Genomic DNA, 18,980 nt, shown 5'->3' on the forward strand with positions numbered 1-18,980 from the left:
CTTGGAAAAGAACTTGCTACAGTCAACTAGTTCTTGAGAGGAAGAAGAACCAGCTTAATTCCCTAGTGAATGCGATCAGATTGTTTAGTAATGACATAAGGATGGAGTTTGCTATTCTTGTTATGAAAAGAGGCAAACTCGTCTACAAATAAATTTAAACTTCAAACAACAAATTTAATATAGAATGTTGACAATGAGAGAGGCTACAAATAGTTAGGGATACTAGAAGCCGATACGATTAAGAACATGAAAATGAAGAACCAGATTATAGCCGAATACAACAGAAGATTATGGGTTATTCTTTAGTTGTACCTGCACAGTCTAAATACAATATATATCATCGATTCCAGATCAGTAGCTATTATTCGATGGTATACTTGACTGGACTGTAGACGAATTGAAATGTTTGGGCGTACAAACATAAAATACTTACAATTTATGGAACTGTTGCTAAGAACGGAGATGTAGATCAATTGTATCTGCCCCCCCCCCCCCAAAAAAAAAAGATGGTCAAGGCTTACTTAGTGTTGAAGATGTGGTAAATATAGAGTAAGGAAGTCTAACTAAATACCTTTCTGAAGATAATGAAACTCTTCTTCATGAAGTGAAAAGGCTAGTGATACTAAGACCTTTGGTGAAAAAGAGTCAGACGTTACTTGAGAGACGGGAAAAATTATTTGGAAATAAACTACAGTGTATTCTTTAGGAATACTTAATTTAGAGATAATAACAGCTGGAATTCGTTGGTCAGGTGTGATATTAAAAAGATCTACTGAGAGCAATTTAACGGCAGCTCAGATACAACAACTCGCACTAGGTCCATCAAATACTACATCGAAAAAACTGCAGATGCACCAATATGCAGATTGTGTAATGAAATGGAAGAAACTTTAACGCATGTTGTATCAATATGCCTTATGCTAACTTAACATCAATATAAAACATGAAGACAAAAAAAAAAGTTACTCAGGTCCTACACTGAAATATATGCAAACTCTAATAATTAATCACAATCTGAAGTGGTATGAGCATAAACCAAAAGTGTTACAGGAAAACTACAATATCAAACTTGTATGGGACATGTACATACAAACTGATAAGGTCCTTGAACTTTCCATTTAATCCTGATCAGACTCAGCTCATGTCTTTCAATCGTAGGTGTGTCCCTTTTCTTCTTGAGATTCTAATAGATGGCTCTTCTCTTGAGGAGAAATCGATTCTGAAACTTCTTGGACTTTCTGTCTCATAAAATCTTTCTTATACATCATACACCAAAGCCATTGTTCTTTCTGCGTGTGGTAGAGTGGTTTCTCTCCAGACACTTTCTCACACCTAAAGCTATTTTTTTTATCTTTCCAAATCTATTATCATCCCGTGTATGGGGTGCTGATATCATATTTGGACTGTTGAATTCCTATTCCAGGTAAGGGCTTTTGATAAAATGCAAAAACGTACTTGTCCTCATCCTTTCTTCTTCTCTCCCCTGTTTCTTCTCATGGATGTGATATTGTTAATCCCAGTTGTTTCCATAAATAATTTCAGGGCATATGTTCTTCAAAATTTTCTGCTTCCTTTGTTCCAGTTCGTCTGGCTCGTTGATCTAATTTCAATTAGTTGCTTTCATACCTCATAGCTTATTTGTAAGAACTGTTTACAAAACTCTCATCCTGCTGTTTTTCTTTTGATCTAGAGCTTTGGTCTTTTGAAAATGAATGCCAATAGGCATAATTTGTCTTTATAATAATTATCTTTCTTTTTTGTTGGCCCCATAAGTGGCTTCATACATTGTCAGGAGCGATTTCCATAAAAAGAAAGCGTATAAACTGCCCCCCCTCTAAATAACACCTGCCTCAGCCGATATCACACAAATGATTGTGAAATGTCTAAGAGGATGAAAAGACGGAAGGTAGATAGCACCAACCAGATCTCAACTGGAAGAGTGTGGAGAGTAATGAAACATGGCACAACGGATAAAGTAATAATTTGTTCTGAATAAGAGTCTTCTAGAAGTTGAAATATCTATCCTTGTTTCAGGCGATACTAAGAAAAAAAAATCAAGGCTTCTACTGCCAATGGCTGACAAAATGAGAACGATCTACCTCTGCAGATTAAGTAGAGGGTTCAGTTCAAAATTCCGTATAAATTCTTGAGATAGATATAAAAATTCCCAAGTACGATATGACATAACTGAAGAAGTTTAGAGATTATATCGATGCAACGTTTTAAGAATAACAGCAAAGGTGAGAATAATAGTCTGAATAATGCAACTTATGCAAATTATCAATTCTCATCTAAACAATTCTGAAACATAATCCTACTATATTTTATTGTAAAAAAAATGTATTAATACAATATTAAATAAGCTTTTAATTCGTCAGAAAATTCTACTCAAGAAAAATCTTTGATTTTGGTATATGAGAGTAGTTCTAAACGTAAAGCCTCCTATATTTTTACTCAAAAAGTTGAAGAGCTACGAAGATGGGAGTTGTACCATTAAAATGAGCGACCTTTTCTACATAGTCACCACCATTCTCGATACACTTTAGACAGGAGCTCAATGATGCAACTATGCTTCTAACGCACGCCCATAGTAGGGATTGCTTTCTTAGAGGATCACACCATTAATATCTGCAACAGAGATGAAACTTTCTGGTTATGAATGCGTAAGTTTAATCATAATAACAATACAATTTGCAATCCCGTCTGATCCATTCATGTTAGATAATATCATCGTTAAAAGTTAATTAATTATCATCGGTCTATCTGTCTATCTATCTATTTATCTATCTATTCAGTGATATTCTTAAAATAGTCTATATTGGGAGTTATTTATTTTTTATAGAATAAAGTGTAGCAATGGGTTTTAGCTGAAGATGTTTACATACAATTTATACGTTTATAACGGGTGGTGTTATAAGAATAAAATACCAATCCACCTCTCTATATAATATATAACTGTTTTGATATCAATCTCACCTCTCCATACAATATAACTGTTTTGATATCTCTCACCTCTCATTAAAAATAAAATTAGGTGGGATTATTTTTGGAACGCTCTTTATAAATCTTTGTTTTGAACTGCATTTCAGACAGAACAAGACCAATAGCCATTAGTCGCATGCTCTAATGTAATGAATGAATGCGTGAATGAAGGATTCGCATGAAATTCTTAAAGATAAACTAAAATGACCGAAAAATGGGCTGAAATTACTTAAATAAATAAAAAGTAAATGACTTAGAATGACTTTAATGAACTTTAGGATGAATTGAATGACCTTAAGAATGACTTGAATGCTTAAAAAATAACTGGAATCCTTCAAAAACAAGTTGAATGATCTAGAGAATGACTTGGATGGCTTTGAGACTGACTGGTTGTAAAGTGGGTGATCATTTTACATTAAATTAATACAGAAAAGTGATCCCCCTTTATATCACACAAATTATTTGATTTAGGGAATTTGAAACGTTATTTTCGTATTCAGGAACCCCGAAAACCAATAAATAGTGGTATAATAAACATAAAAAGAAATAAAAAGTACATGTGTTACGGACCGACCGACTGACCGACCAACTGAGTGACTTATAGAGTTGCTTGCACACGACTAAAAAAACTATTCTGTAGTATGCATTTTTAAAAAACTATTCTCCGTCCGTCCGTCCATCCGTAACACATTTACTTATTAGTTACAAACAAGTGCGGCATCGGTTAAGAACAGATACTACACTTTGATCTTAGCCATGTGGCCAAGGAAAAGTTACATTTTGGACAAGTTTCAGAAAAGTCCAATGAATAGGTAAAAATTTATGGGCAAAAAGTGTCATTATTTGCAATTTTGCTACATTTTTGACCCCTTATGAGCCCCTTGGAATGCGGAATACCAGTGTAATGGACAAACAGTGCAGTTTCACACCTTAACACATGTATATTTACATTCAGCAACATGGGAAACCACTATATAGACATACATATCAAGTTTTTGTTGAGAATATGAAAAACGCGCCAGAAGAAAGGTCGTTTTCAGCACTAAAAGTCCCCTGGTGATGCAAACCAGACTTTTGCCAGAGTCACCCATACTGAATTTATATTAAGAACAATGCCCTCCACATTTTGGGCAAGTTTCACAAAATTCTAATGGATGGATCAAATGTTACGGAACAAAAAGTGTCATTTTTGGTAATTTTTGACCCCTTTTGAGCCCCTGCGGGCAAAACAGGATTTTTCGCAAAAAAAACAAAAAAAAAATTTTTTTTACTATGCACATTTATATATTAAAATATAATTTGTGACAAAATTTCAGGAAAAACTCATGGACGGTTATCCATCAGTCATCCGGACTAACGAACAGACGGACCCATTGAAAACATAGGTCTCTCTCTGATAAATCGGGGGACAAAAACGTTACTCCATACCTCTAGCTTAAAAACAAAATAAAATGTAAATGTGTTACAAACCGACCGATGGAGTGACTTGCATGCGACAAAAATGCCTTAGCATGGAAGGGTTTCCCCTTCCATTGCCAAGGAAAAGTTATAAATCTAAGTGCAGCGTCTGTTAAGAACATATACTACACTTTGATCTTAGCCATGTGGCCAAAGAAAAGTTACAAACGTAAGTGCAGCATGTAGTAAGAACAGATACTACACTTTGATCTAGGCCAAAAGGCCAAGAAAAGCGGTATTTATTTGCTCCCCCACCGAGCAAATTAGGCACAAGGCCGATTTTTAATGTGAGGAGTGTGTATTTATTTGCTTCCCCACTGAGCAAATTAGGCACAAGGCCGTTTTTTAATGTGGAGAGAAAGGGAGGGGGAAGGGAAAAGGGGACCAGCTCCCAATGGGTGGGAAATGGGAGCTGGATAATGACAACTGGTATGAAGGGTTGCCCCTATATTGACCAAGGTCGGATATGTGGGGTTACCCCCACATATGGTCTTTGCTTGCAGTATCTGCCGGAACAGATACTACACTTGGATCTTAGCCAAAAGGCCAAGAAAAGGGTATTTATTTGCTCCCCCACCGAGCAAATTAGGCACAAGGACGATTTTTAATGTGAGGAGTGAAGGGGAAATAAGGACCAACTCCCCGGGGAGTAGGTGAGCTGGATAGTGATAATTGGTTTGAAGGGTTGCCCCTACATTGACCAAGGTCTTATATGTGAGGTTGCCCCAACATATGGTCTTTGTTTACAGTATCTGCCGGAACAGATACTACACTTTGAGATATTAAATCTTTTATTCAGGCAAAAAAAGAACATGAACAAAAAACTTAGGCACAACACTTTGATTTTGGCCAAAAGGCCAAGAAAAGCTTAAAAAGCAAAGAACAGCATCTATTAACAACAGACCTTTGATCTTAACCAAAAAGGCCAAGCACAAAAGTGTTATGGACAGACCGACCGACAGACCGACCGACCGACGGAGTGACTTATAGAGTCGCTTAGACGCGACTAAAAATACAGTATAGCTTTATTTTCTCTAATCTCTTGTAGTACTAACAAACAAGCCTCATAAACATATTCGATTGCATACAAGTTTCAGATTAATATCTTTACGTAAGAAGGCTGCTGTGGTTTGTTTGAAACATTGTGCATAATGTGAAATGAGTTGTGTTTGATTGCTATATGAATGCGGTTCGTAAGAAACGCCGTGGACACAAGTTAGTATAAAAAAAGAATAATGAAAATATTAGAAAAATTTTTTCAATAATTTTCAATTATATTACGTTTATTTGCCAGCATAATGTGGCGTACAAGATGCTAGGTTTTCATGTTCCTAATTTTCGAGAGTAGTATCTCTTCTTCAGGGTAGGGTGATAAAAAGAAACGAATATATATTATTAAATTGGAATTCATTATTGAGATGAGTATTATTTATTAAATTATTTATTGTGGACTATTATCCTTATGTTCTTTTTTGGTTGTTGTTTTATGATGTTTCGGCCAGTGGATATAGATGTTGAATCTCTATGGTTCCATGCGAGAATTTCCTGAAGATAGCGGTTTCAATCCTACCCAAAGACGGCCAGAGGTTTACTTGGCTTAAAACGTGGTGAGACGACAACAACTATAAAAGGCCGTAATTGCTTAGAATGCAGTTAGGAGATTCGGAGTTCCTATCCCGTCGCGGTTGCCACCTGACGAATGCCAGAGGAATAGTTGCCCGAAACGTCGTGAAACAACAACCCAAAAAGAAGATGAGGATAATAGTCCACAATAAATAAATAAAAAAGAAACACGTCCAACTCTTTAGGTAATATTACATCAATATATTCGTTATACATATAATCTCCATATTGGTGATATCCTATTGTAAATATTCAAAGAGATTAAAAATTTGCCATTCTTTCATTTTAAATTATTTGCAAATATCCCTACAACGTGTAAGTTTGGCGCTGCCTTTGAAATGGTATTATGTAGAAATAACATTGGTAATTTGTTTTTCGTTATTGGCTTTGAAAGAAAAAAAAACATCTTTATGTTCCCACGCAGTCTTCTCTAATAATAATAATAGGACGTTGACATAGCTAGGATATATTGCTAACGTAAGATACTGTAAACAGTTCCTGTCTTATATAATAAGGTTGTCGGTCGAAAGATCACATTTAACAAATGGAAATATATATGGATAAAAGATATATAAAACCAATTTAACACACATACACAAATTATATATATATATATATATATATATATATATATATATATATATATATATATATATATATATATATGAGCAAACAGTTAATAAAATATGTTAAAAAAATGAGTTAAAAACATATTTAATCTGAAAAGGAAACACTAGATAAATGGATAGTCCTTAATCTGTGGAGTTTCGAAGAAATACTCTCCTTCTCATCAGAGGGTAGGAATTAGCAAAATGCGGGATCGGATTTTGCATGCAGAAGTATTTGATGAAACAACAAGTAAGTCAAAGATCTTACTTGAAAACAAAATAAGTTAAGCAGAGGGAATATGGTAAAGAAAAAGGTGATTACACATAAATGGATAGTCTGGTGGAAGATAAAAAATCCAGTGACAGTAAAATCCAAATGTAAAACTTCAAGAAAGTTAAAAGAATTTCCATTTGTACACAAGTAAAATCCAAAGACATCCCGTAATTGGAAGAATATGGTCCATAATAATCCAAAGGCAGAAATCCATGGAATAATTCACAAACATGTGAACAAGGAAAAAAAAAATATTAATAAAAGAAAAATAAGATGTGCTTTTCACTCTACTTCCGAGACATAACTATAAATAAAAAAGATCTAGGAAGAAAAAGGAGAGAGAGAAAAAAAATGATAAAGTTAAATATATAAAGGGAAACAAAAGTCAAAACGACCCAGACAGGAAATGTTAAAGGCGCGAAAATATATATAGGGCAAAATAATATAGGTCAACTGGAATGTACAGGTTATCACTTAAAAAAATGTCAGCAAGAGTTATTAAACGACACTAAAAGGAAAATCAAAAATAAAAAAGGAAAATAAAAATAAATAAATAAACATATAATAAATAAATAGAAAATAAAGAATAAATAAATAAATAAAAAAATAAGATATAATAAAAAATAAAATATAAAATATAATATATAATATAAAATAAAATAAAATAAGATAAAAGAATAAAGATAAAAGATACAAATTATTTATGGCCGGTATCTGCAATTTCAGGAAAAACAAAGACAAAAAAAAAGTAAGTAAATTCATATAGTAAAATTTAAGTAAATATACATACAAGATATGAAAGTGTGGGTAGATTGATATATTAGATAGATAGGAAAGTTTAAAGAATAAAGCAGAAAATGCAGATAAAAAACCGGCAATGCAAAGAAGAGATAAAGAATTAAGATAAAGGATTATTAAATTATAAAGTATTAAGAAGTATGTCGAAAAACGAAACAGTTAAAGAAAAAATATTTTATATCTATATAAAAGGTAAAAGTAATAACTATGTAATTTCAAAATTGCCATAATTAAATTTGGACTTATGTTTACAGAAAGAGATCAGTTCATTTTTAGAATTTATTATATTGTTACTTTGAGGGGAAGTAATTATAGTTATAGCTTCGGTTGTATAGAGGCGACATGACTTAGAGCCTGGAGTATAAGACTTAACTTTTTTTTTATAATAGTCCATTTGATTGAGAAGGGAGTATTGTTAGAGTTAAGTTTTTTAATTAAAGTGGTTAGAGAAGTTCCTTGGTTATTATTAGAATTATGGTTGTTAAAAGAAGAAATGTGGTTTGATATTCTTTTTTTAATTAATGTTGAAGTAGCGCCGATATATGTATGTACTTTATTAAAAGCTCGAGGTCTGGTATTAATATTAATTTGCTGATTTGTATTAGTTAAATATATATATATATATATATATATATATATATATATATATATATATATATATATGTGTGTGTGTGTGTGTGTGTGTGTGTATATATACATACTAGCATTCCAGCTCGTCGTTGCCCGGGTGTTTGGATGTGTTTGTTGAGCAACAAAAAAAAAAAAGTGGTAGTAGGAAGGCAAGCTCAAATCAAAAAGGAGGAAAAGAACGGGGAAAAAAACCTGACGTCTTTGCTTTTATGACCACTGCCAAACCGGAAGTGACAGTTTTTTAAATTAAGGCTGGGAAATCGAAAGGAAATGATGACTTTCAAAAGTATCGGCGGAAAAAGCGACCTCCCTGTAGAAAAGTTACCAGTTGAAGGTGAAGATATTAATGGTTTTAGCCAATGTTTCGATATTTGTCATATGAAAAGTCGCCCTTTAAAACGATACTGATCTTGTGAAAATCCGGCGCCTCTGTCGAAAGTTTTAAGCAGACATGCAAACATACATACATACATACATACATGATGATTGCAACGTCTTGTCAGACAAGTGCCACTCCCTCAGACATTTAAAATCCATGAGCCCAAATATCTGAGGGAGTATCTATACAAAGATGATGTTACAGAGTCTTAGCTTTGTACGACAGCTAAGTCTCTCTCTCGGTTCAAAATGTTGAGATCCAGCAACAAGCAAGAGCAAGATAGCCAGCAACAAATTAAACTGCAGACCAGCTTAATGCGGGTAATGGTCTCCCGCTTTATGGTTTTTTAAATCAGAGATTTGCTTCTCCTAGAAAGGTTGCCTTCACCATGGCTTACGAGAGCCCTCTCCACCCCAATACACATATACACACACACAAATATATACGGTGCTAGTTGGCCATTGACCCAGAAAAAGAGTTCATTCATACGTACATACATACATACATACATACATACATTTATATATTGGTAACTAAAAATTTTCTACCCAAACCGATTAAAAAGCTTGCCCTATCTCTGAATAACCTTTATATAAAATTTCAAATGTTTAGACCAGAAATTGTCTGAGTAATTTGGTAGAGACCGCAGAGATCAATTTCTTTTATAAATTTGACCCCTATTCTGACCCCTTAATATTTATTGTTTTAGGCTCAAATCAAGTTATTAAGTTTAGATCCATGTCCAAGGAATCTATATCTAAAATTTCAATTGTTTATACCCAAAATTGTCGGAGGAGTTTGGTAGAGTTCTCAAAGGTCAAACCGTTGAACTTTTACCCCTTAATAGCTACATTTTTGGCCGAAAACGGATTACAAAGATTTTCCCAAATCTCAGTACCCTGTATATCAAATTTGGAGTCTGTAGACTTAAAATTGACAGAGTTATTGTGGAGGGAAATGTACACAGACACACACAGACACATTCACTTTTATAGATACATAGATAGATAGATGGATAGATAGATTGGATGCAATATATAGTAATGATTTAAAATGCATTTAAAAAAAGACTCATGCGCCACCACTGAGAATCAAAACCAAAACGTTTAGCTCACAATTTATTTTGCCTCTGCCGTCAATGACTGGACTATGAAAACATGTTCACTGCATGGCTAAAAATTAAAATATTAACCAATAGCTACTACTTTATGCATTTGTAATGTCGGCGTTCGACCATCACCCGGCAAATTTCATTTTTTTTAATTTTCACATTTTGCACCGATTTTTCCGGATTAAAACATAAATATAAAGTTTTTCATGGATTCAAAAACCTTATATATGAAGTTTCATGTCTGTAGACCAAAAACTCTAGGAGGACTTTGGTAGGCAAAATTTGTTAAACAAAAATATATACGTATACATAAATATATATGGAAACGATTTTGTGTTTAATATAAACATTTTACGCAAATATTATGCAAGTATATATCATGTAGAATATTTACATGAATATAATTACACGTAATAGTTAACTAAAGATGATTATCCCATTAGAAAACCGAAGAAACTAATAGGGAATTAATTAAAATGAATGTTTAAAAGAAATGCAAATTAGCTAAATCTTTTGCTCGTGGATGCAATTCTACAATCCATATATAAGAAAATTGTATTTTCTTTTTAAATAAATAGGAAATAGGCTTGTTAATATGAATATCAATACACACTAAAGAAAAACGAATTCATAGGAGTATATATATATATATATATATATATATATATATATATATATATATATATATATATATATATATATATATATATATATATATTACTCTTTTTCAGTCCAAACAAGGCAACGTAATGGATTACTATTTCGGATTATGTCTAAACTTTCCCTATGTACCTATAGTAAAAATTACCATTCCTCATGCCCAACAGCTGCTTTCAGAAATTCATGATGTCCAGTTAATTATTTTAGGATTAAATCCTTAATATATAAATATATAAACATATACATATACATAACTTCATATATATATATATATATATATATATATATATATATATATATATATATATATATATATATAAAGAGAGATGAGAGCTAAAATAGACTGTTAAACAATTTATTAGGTCGGCAAGAAAGTTCTTGCGGTTTTTAACTTAAAATTCAGAATTACAAACCTCGGCTTATTGATCGAAATAATCACCATCAGAATCAACACACTTTTGCCAACGTAAATCAAGTATATTTATGCCAGTAACATAAAAATCTTGCGTTCTGATAGCGATGAAGTTGCTGAAGGCGTTTTTGATATTGCTTAGGCTTTTGAAGTATTTCTCACGCAAAAAGTTGTCGAGGTGCTTGAAAAAGTGGTAGTCGGTAGGTGAGAGGTCTGAAGAGTATGGTGGATTAGGCAGAGTTTGGTAGCTCAATTCGTTCAACTTCTGTAGGTTCGCTTTAACAACGTGCGCTTGGGCATTGTCATGGACGAGCATTGCACCTTTTCTGTTAACTAATGCTGGGTGTTGTTGTCCAAGTTTCTTATGCATGCCATTCATTGGTTGATAGTACTTAACGCCTTAATGGTTTTGCCTTTATTCAAAAAACTGTATTAGTCGAGACCAGTCGCAAACGACTAAACAGTCAGCATGACCTTCTTTTGGTGTAACTGTGGCTTCAGAAAGTGTTGTGGAGCTTCGTCGGCATCTAACCACTGTCACAATCAGATCAAGAACATAAAAAAGGGGAGATGACACTTCATAATAGCGTTTCTTTTAGTTGTCCTTCAATTCGTGAGGCACCAATTTGTAAAGTTTTTTTTATCTTTCCGATCGCTCTCAGATGGTTGGAAATCATTGCATACATTACGTCTAATTCAGAAGCAAGTTCTCGAACAGTTATGCATGGATTGGCTTCATCTTAATTAATCGTTGTCAACATCTGATAGCCGACCACTATGCTCATAATCTTCAAGACTCTCGTTTCCACCATGAAATTTCTTAAACCACCATTGTGCTGTGCGTTCAGTAGTTGTTCCTGGGCTAAATACTTTATTGATATTACAAGCTGTTTCAGCAGCTTTTTAGCCTAGCTTGAAATGAAATAAGAAAATTGTGCTAATGTACTTTTTTCCATCTTTATTCAACGTTCTGAAAAGAAGACATAATTCTTTTAAAATGATTGTAATTTAAACAATTGGATAGAGCAAAAATCGCTCTTTAAAATATACAAATCTCATGTGTGTGTGTGTCTGTCTTCATTTTTCTCATAGACGGATGGTCACTGGACAAGGTACAGTAGCTCAAAAGATTGCATTTTGGGTGCAGAATTTTATTAGAGGTATTTACTCCGTTAAAACAATTGGCAAGGGATTTGAAAAGAGGTTCAAACTTGAAAGAAATGACAACTTCACGAGTGTAACGGCATGGCGTCGTTCTGTGCATGAGCACGTGCTGTAACACAGACATTTATTTATTTAATAAATTTACAAGCGTTTGGAAGGGGCGTCTCTTTGGTGCAGTGGACAGCGTCATCGATTCCTAACACCAGTGTTGCAGTTTCGAGCTCCGCCTTTTTTTTTTTACATTCCGATATATTTGACTTTTAAATGTTATGTCATAATCATGCAAGAACACTTTTATTTTAAAAAATACAAAAGAATGATTTTGCTGTACGTAACGAAAATGCCATATTCCAAATATATAAGAGATATATTGGCTTATTTGTTAAAATACAAAAATCACATAAATAGATCAAGTAATGACAGTTTGTATTGAATTCACTCCTAAATTAATTAACCGATGATTATGAATTTTATTTATGTATATGTGTTTATAAATTTCTATGCACTGGATTCACTCTTAAACTAATTAACCTATCATTATAAATTTTAATTATGCATATATGATTATATATTCCTATTATTGGATTAACTCCTAAAATAATTGACCGATCATTATTAATTTTAATTATGTGTATATGATTATACATTTCTGTTATTGGATCCACTCCTAAACTAATTAAATGATCATTATAAATTTTAAGGATGTGTATATGTTTAAATATTTGTATGTATTGGATGTGTAAGTCCATCAGGGGTCCATCCCAGGCCTAACTCTCTTCCTGATTTAATTCAATGATCTTCCAAATAACATCCTAAGATGCTCGTTGACATTTATGCTGATGATACTACCATCTATGGCAACACATCTGTAAAATGTTTTTGACTCCTAATGGGGGTATGACACCAATGAATTCGACGATCGTTTTTATAATCACCGGTTGTGGTAATCAACCAATGAAAATCTTCCAAAGTTACTATAAAAATTGTCGAATTTTGGATTCAATCAGTTCGCCGTTAGCTATATCATGAATCGCATTTGATTCTTGGCCGCCATCTTTGTTACTGAAAATTACTTCACACTTAGTATCGAGACTGCACTGATTCTTGGCTGCCATCTTTGTTACTGGCAATTACACTCAGGATCGTACTACACTCTGTTCAACATAATGTCTCAACACTTAACAGGTTATGGGCCCAGCCATCGTTTTTTTCTTTGACAGTTCGGAATCTAAATTCGAATTGTGGCAGGTAAAATTTCTGGGGTATCTAAGGATTCGAAAACTACACAAAGTGAAACAATCTCCAACAGAGAATCCTAATGACCCCGAATTTCTCGAAAAGAACACGACTGTTTTTTCGGAACTGATTCAATGCTTAGGTGATGAAAGTCTGTCCCTGATTATAAGAGACGCATTGGATGATGGACAGAAAACATTGAACATATTAAGAGAACATTATTTATCAAAAGGGAAACCGAAAATTATATCCCTATATACAGAATTAACGTCTCTGAAATGTAACGAGGATAAAACTATTACCGACTACATTATAAGGGCAGAAACAACCGCCAAGGCCTTAAAGCTCTCAGGTGAAATAATAAGCGATAGCTTGTGGATATCAATGACCCTCAAGGGACTTCCAGCCAATTTTAAACCATTTACAACTGTTATAATGCAAAAAGACAAACCCATAAATTACTGGAAGACCGTAAATGACCACGTTCTCTCTGAGTCTCTCTCCTCTGATCGTGAGCAAGTGGCAACAATGGGGAAAGCGGTGGCTGGTTACTTTTAATGTATCTAAAACCAAGATCTTATCTTTACATCATTACACCTTTGATCACCATCTGGTATCAACTGAAATGAATCGCTCTCGTCTTGGGGAGGCTCCATGTTTTGACAAGCTCTGATCTGAAATGGAATACATACATCATATCCGTTGTAAAGATTGCTGGAAAAATGGTAGGATCCTTCTACTGCTCCAGTAGATATCTCACTCTGGATGCAATTCTCTACCGATATAAAAGCTAGGTACAGAGTATTGTTGCCACATTTGGACAGGAGCTGCTAGAAGCAGCTTATCCTGCCTTGACAGAGTTCAAAATAGACTTTGTAGCTTAGTGGGGGGGGGCCTTATCTCTTCCTTGCCACCTCTTTCCCACAGAAGAGACGTTCCGAGCCTGTGACTGCTTTATCGTTATTTTCATGGCAAGTGCTCATCTCAGCTCCAATCTATGGTCCCCCCCTCGCCAAACTTTCATGAAAACACTCGTCTAGCCAAAACCACTATCAATAATTTTCCCCTCTTTATCTGTGCCTAAACCTAAATGTAGATTCCATGAACAAAGCTTCTTTCTAAGAACTGCACACCCGTGGAACTCTTCTGTTTGCCTGCTTTCCAGCTGACTACAATTTGATTGTGTTCAAGTCGAATGTAAACAAGTTCTTGCTGAACTGCCCCCCCCCTAAGTAATTTAATTTACAAAATTTCCACTACTTACGATTACTACGCTATAATCCCATTGACTACTGTACACCCATTAACTCTTATCCTCGAGTGGTCTCCGTGCCATGACAAGTGGTGACTTCTATCTAAAAGAAGGGTTAATATATTTTTTATTGATGAAGCAAAGTATGTATTCTAGTTTATTTGCCTATCTCCTTATCATAGCTTTTGAAATGTTCAAATATCTTTTTACATTATATGCTAAATGTCTATATAGCATTTATATATGACTTCTTATATAGCTCACAGCTTTATGTTAAAAGATTTTAAATACTCTAGGCAAGTTTGTAGCATCCACTATATACTGCCGGAACAAATCTTTCGCAGAAACATTCTCAGAACAATCACTGTGTCAACACCCATGGATTTCAGAATGTGTAAAGACACAACATTGTAATTTGCCCATCCGTACACATGCAATAAAGGAACTATGTTACGCTTCATGCACAGTGATACAACAAATAGTCCGGAACATTCTAGAACTTTCCTATATAAGCTTGTTCATGCGTAAATCAAACCAGTTCAGGGTGCAGTTCTACGAATAAACAACAATACTGCCAACTCCGTCCTTGTATGATTTTAATCCGTTAACATGACTTTGCACGTGTTATACACCTAAATTCTCAGCATGGAAAGTACCATATCGAATGAGGATTCTTTTCAACAAGTTATTTCTAACTACTGTTTGCATACATATTGAACACATACACGCCTGTCACGTAAGCAATTAATGATTTTCTTTTCTCTTCCAAAAAATAACCATACGTGAAAATCTCTAATCATAAACTTTTTGCTTTTACTACGAGACACTCATTAACAAAGAGTGGCTGATGAATACTTGTTGCAAAACTCTTAACGTTGGATTTTAATTACTTTTTCTTAGACAGGTTAATAAACGTTGTTATTTTATCCTAGTATCTTGAATTCTTTATCAAATGTCGTTATTTTTCCAAAGTTATTTTAAATTTATATGGATGTAGATGGATGGCATCAATTGAAATGGATGGCTCTCGTCTAGGAGAAGCCCCATGTTTTGACAAGCTTCTGGGCTTGACCTTCACTCCTGATCTGAAATGGAACACGTACATCAAGTCTTGCCAAGGTTGCTGGAAAGATGGTGGGATCCTTCTACCGCTTCAGAAGATATCTCACTACTGATACAATTCTCTATATAAAAGCCAAGTATTCCAAGGATGGAATATTGTTGCCATATCTGGGCAGGAGCTGCTAAAAACAGCCTATCCTGCCTTGACAGAGTACAAAATAGACTTCGTGGCTTAGTGGAGGATGCCCTTTTCTCTTCCCTGAAACCTCTCTCCCACAGAAGAGACGTTGCAAGCCTATCTATCTAAAAAAGATATATCTACATTTAAAATTATCCTTATTCCCCCAAAATGAGATTCTGCATTTTTAGGCGACTATGTGTGAGCTCATTGAAAAAAAAAAAAAATTTAGAATTAATAGTGGAAGGTTAGTTTTGCATATAAATTTAATGTTAAATGATCCCCCATTACCAAGCCATCCTAATTTCTTTTAAAAGAAGTGAACTCAATTTTTTACCACTAACCCTAAACTCTGGCTGGAAAAAATCATAAAACCACAAGCAATCGCTTTATTTTTTTGTATTACCACTCGAATTTATGGTTAGAAATAGGGAGAAAGCGTGTGCTTTATTTATACAATTGTTAAACTCTGTGGACTGTCTGAGCTTGTTTGCTTGCTTGCTTGAATCTTTTCTTTGACGATCGGGCAATTCCATCTATTAAAAAAAAAGGAATGACAGGTGATTATATATATATATATATATATATATATATATATATATATATATATATATGTGTGTGTGTGTGTGTGTGTGTGTGTGTATATATATATGTGTGTGTGTATATATATATATATATATATATATATATATATATATATATATATATACGAGCAAACAGTAAATAAACATGTTAAAAACACTTTGAAATGAGTTAAAAACATATTTAATCTGAAAAGGAAACACTAGATAAGTGGATAGTCCTTAATCCGCAGAGTTTCGAAGAAATATTTTCTTTCTCATCAGAGGGTAGGAATTAGCAAAATGCAGGATCGGATTTTGCATGCAAAAGTATTTGATGAAACAACAAGTAAGTCAAAGATCTTACTTGATAACAAAAAAGTGAAGCAGAGGGAATATGGTGAAGAAAAAGGTGATTACACGTGAATGGATAGTCTGGTGGGAGATAAATATTCCAGTGACGGTAAAATCCAAATATATAACTGTAAGAAAGTTAATTGAATTTCCATGGAAATTCAATACTTTTGAAATTGAATTTCCATGGAAATTAAATACTTTTGCATGCAAAATCCGATCCCGCATTTTGCTAATTCCTACCCTCTGATGAGAAGGAAAATATTTCTTTGAAACTCCGCGGATTAAGGACTATCCACTTATCTAGTGTTTCCTTTTCAGATTAAATATGTTTTTAACTCTTTTTTCAAAGTGTTTTTTAACATGTTTTATTAACTGTTTGCTCGTATTATAAGCTCTATCTCCTATTTGGTTTTATCGAGCTTTTACATCTGGCTGAGATAACTTTATAAATATTATAAATATTAATTCTTTAATATTTACAATATACTTTAATTTTACCATCTTGGATCATTTTGGTAAATTTAATTGTAATTTTTATTTTATATATATATATATATATATATATATATATATATATATATATATATATATATATATATATATGTGTGTGTGTGTGTGTGTGTGTGTGTGTGTGTGTGTGTGTGTGGGCGTCTCTCAGAGGCTAAGGAATGAGGATGTAGAGTTGTATCATAGTGTTTTGATTCTAGCTGATGGCACCGAAGTCATAAATATGTTTTCATTTTTGATCTCAATTAGATTTAATATAATAATCAATACAGAATTGACTCTATAATAATAAATACATAATCTGCATGAATTAAAATGTCTTGTTTAAATGTATCTTACGACCGAGCAACGCTGGGTGGTCTGCTAGTGACTTTTAACAATGACATATTTTGTACTGAAGTTGGATCAAGAAGATTAACATGGCTAAAATTTGAAACAAACAAAATTGGTTACATAGCCTTAAAACACTATCTTATTCGAAAGAAATGATTATTTCACATCAAATTCATAAGCGAAACCTATTTTTTATATTCAGAAAAAATAACAAGATATTCATTCATATTATATTGTCTGAGTGGACATAGGTCAGATATATCAAGCGTATTCCTGACTGTACTGGCATGCAGAAGAATAATCTAATAAATATATAAACATAATACCTCAACCCGTATTATGTTTATTGGTGCTACCAGATCAGGCTTTCTGAAGATATTGGTTTCCTTGCTTAAAATTCACCAAACATTGATGTTATTGTTTTGTTTTTTCTTTTCCCTTTGCAAAACTAAATTATGCTCTGTAAAGTCAAAGACAAATACAACAATTTTCCTCTATAAAAAACAAACAAACAAACAAACAAATAAAAAAAACAACCTCCATGAATAAATATTTGAAGATATAAAGAACTTGAACCATAAAACCTTTTTTTCAAAATTATTGGATTTGGTATTAAATACTCTGAATTGGGTTGATAAGCCGTAAAACAAAACAACCAAACCATATTATAGTTAAGTGCATTCTATCTATTATTGGTGTGTTTGAAGCCGGACTATTACTATCTTTCAATGCTCAATTCTATTCTATTCTCACGATACCATCTTCCCAAGCACTACTGTCTCTATTTTATGAGAGTGCATTATCTGTTCTGCTGTCATGATACCCTCCTCTCGGGCATTACCTCCTTCTTTTTGGGAAGAGGAAAGTCAGGAGTAAAACATGTTTGCTTGTCATGACACCATTCTCCTAAGCATTTCCTTCTCCTTTGCAAGGTAGCATAGTAAATGTTGATTTGTCATATATACTATAAAAAAAATAAGCGATCAGATGGACTATATATTTGCTAGTATATTCAAATCTTTAAATAATTTATGTTAGTAAATATACGTATACATGTATTTGGGCGTTCACTATTATTTAGTACAAGTTTCCATACAAGGCATTATCAATGATTGTACACTTGCAATAGCAAGTGATTTTCCCTGGAATCTAAATGACAAAAAGTCTCCACATATTTCGTTTCTTTTTTTCGGTATGTTTCAAAACATTTTATATTATTGCAATGGATTCTTACTACTGGTTTTTAGTTGTTAATAATTGATTTTACTTTTTCTACGGGCCTTAATACTTTCTTTATCCTTCAACCGAAGGTCTGGATGGTGTTCCCCTTCGAAATCTTTCTATCAAATTGAAGCTTTCATGATCATTCAGTGTGACAAAACTCAAGCTGGTTCAA

At 33.4% G+C, this 18,980-nt stretch overlaps 1 protein-coding gene and 1 pseudogene across 1 annotated transcript in view; one reads left to right on the forward strand and one right to left on the reverse strand.

Moving 5' to 3' along the window:
• Nucleotides 1-18,980, forward strand: part of LOC145296004 (target of EGR1 protein 1-like) — a 361,885-nt gene that overhangs the window by 15,553 nt on the left and 327,352 nt on the right. The gene's annotated exons all lie outside the window — the stretch shown is intronic.
• LOC145296392 (U2 spliceosomal RNA) lies at nt 4,459-4,677 on the reverse strand (annotated as a pseudogene).

Source organism: Euprymna scolopes, chromosome 16, assembly GCF_053919585.1.
Source record: "Euprymna scolopes isolate OS-2025 chromosome 16, ASM5391958v1, whole genome shotgun sequence".
NCBI lineage: Eukaryota > Metazoa > Mollusca > Cephalopoda > Sepiida > Sepiolidae > Euprymna > Euprymna scolopes.